The sequence below is a fragment of the Palaemon carinicauda genome, chromosome 5 (assembly GCF_036898095.1).
Source record: "Palaemon carinicauda isolate YSFRI2023 chromosome 5, ASM3689809v2, whole genome shotgun sequence".
Lineage (NCBI taxonomy): Eukaryota > Metazoa > Arthropoda > Malacostraca > Decapoda > Palaemonidae > Palaemon > Palaemon carinicauda.
Window position 1 is genome coordinate 161,693,911 of NC_090729.1, and position 2,500 is coordinate 161,696,410.

Consider the following 2,500-nt stretch of genomic DNA (forward strand, 5'->3'; position numbering starts at 1 on the left):
AAGCGCTCTAGGTGATTTCTACATTTACTACCGAAGCAATCTAATGATTAATTGCGTGACGTTTTCTTATAACGTTTTGACCTCCGTATAAAAAACATCGTTAATAATCAGCAATTCTTTCAAAATTGAATATATCACTTGCATATACCCCCTAGACAATGACAAAATCTCTCAGTCTTCTACCAGTTTCTGCATCTTCTCTTCACTAACCCGGAACAAAACAGCATTATCTGTAACCATTAGCTAGAGGTTTTAACTGCCACACATCTTACTGTTCCTTTGAACTTAGGACTAGACATTATACCACACCTTTTGACGTATCAGAAGGTAGACCTTGCCTCACCCACTCTATCAATTTGGCACTGTTCATATGTGCTGTTCACTCATTATCAACCTTCAAAATTTATTAAGCACTGAACAAATTGCTATTGAAGCTAAACTAAACGTATTCTGTCAAATTTAGAGAGGATTTAATTTCATTAATCTAGGCTTCCATGCTTCAGTGAAGCAGTGTACAATAAAAGTCCAAGGCTATGACATTTCTGCGAGCAATCAACAGACAAAGCTACTCAGTGAGTTATTAAATCTATCCTATGTTTCATTCTGACCCTTTAATATATTCCCTCAGCTTAGCATGTTTGATTATTAGTGCTTTTAACCCCCATATAATTCAAAAGTTGCAAAACATAATTACTTTTCTCCAATTCTCCATACAAGACTGAACCACCTGATAATACCTCAACATATTTCAATCACACAATTCATGAAATATTCCCTATCCCTTTTAACTATCCCAGCTTCATATATTCTAGGCATATCTCTTAGGTAATCTGGTTTCACATTCTGTTGTTAGTCGCGATCATCATCCACACACCATTACAAAAAAAGAAAAAAAAAAAAACCTCCTGGACATTGTCTTCGTATTTTTAGAGACTCAAACCAGTAAATATTCATTTTCATATCAGCCTAATTTAATCATTTCACTCTATCTAAAGACCTCATAATATTTATACCCTAAATAAAATTTTCCACTACCTATACTTACATCTGATTTACATAAACACACAAAACGAAACCCCCTTGAATAAATGGTTTGAATAAAACAAAAATTTAAATGCAGGTGTTAGTAGAGCATGCTTGATTAAATAATCATAACAATGCAACTGCATTTAAAATATAAATCATGGTAAATATGCACCATCATGCCAATAAGAAATCAATTTATGACAAATCTCAAAACTGAAAATGTAAGACATCTAATATTACTGTCGAGGGATACGATTTCCATGCACAAATTGGCATATCTTCAATTGATTAAAATTTTTGATAGCTTACCACTTGTGCCCAGACCAGACGGGCTGTGGTTGTTACAGGGGGAAGGGAGGGGGGACAGAGTGCAAAAGTCATCATTATTACTTTTGTTTTGTTTTTTCAAGCTTTTAGTTTCATTCATTTAGAGGAATGACAGATCTAGAAAAAAGAGGTTTTGTATATCTTCTTCTATTATTATCCTTTTTTCGAAAACATTAATTTGCATAGAAATATTTTTTTTTCAAAATCTAATGGCATACTATGTTTTGCCAATATGAATATAAATTTCAAGTAGGTTATATGCAAATAAATTTTTATTGAAAAATATATTTACTGACAGGGCCCCCTTCTCTCTCTCTCTCTCTCTCTCTCTCTCTCTCTCTCTCTCTCTCTCTCTCTCTATATATATATATAGAACTAACCTAATTTTAAGAGATTTAACATAACATTACTCCACTAACGTTGGTATTTTTAATTACTTTCAGATAATTATATCGTAACATTATTGCTTTATCTTCTTAGCTATTAAATCTTGTTCGAATTGAATGTGCAATGAAAGTTTAATCAAATGTAAGGAAAATATTTTCTATTTGTATTCTAATTAAAAATTGGTAATAGGGACAATTTTCCCTTTATTTCTCCATACCTTGAAATTACTCATGTAAATTACATATATAATGTAAATCCAATCTATAATATTGAATCATTAGACAGAAGCTATATACCCCAATAAATATTGTTTATTTTAACAAAAAGTCTTTATACAAAAAATGCATTTGCCACAAAATATCCTTTTTCTATGATCTGTCATTTCTCCACTTGATTTATAGAGTTTATGTTTTTCTCACATATTTTCACCAAAAAGTTTCATGTATATGATATTTCAGATATATGCAATTATTCATTCCATAAGTAGCTACTAGTAGCTTACCAAACATAGGTCTGCTAGCTGATGGAGGAAAAATAGAAATTTTAATATTTGTCAATAAATGCACTGGCATAACTTGATTTACACGAGCAAGCAATATTTCCCTGAAAAGTAAGTACTCCCCATTTTCATAAAAGGAGTTACATATAACACAGAGCCCCGAGAGTTTGACTACATTGAAAAGAATGATAAAAGAAGCGAAAATGGTATAACTGTCCTCCATATCTACAACTGAAACAATAAATACAATAGAATTTCACA

At 31.5% G+C, this 2,500-nt stretch overlaps 1 pseudogene; it reads right to left on the reverse strand.

Annotated features, from left to right (window-relative positions):
- The window catches only part of LOC137641243 (DE-cadherin-like), a 123,499-nt pseudogene that overhangs the window by 48,684 nt on the left and 72,315 nt on the right, over positions 1–2,500 (reverse strand).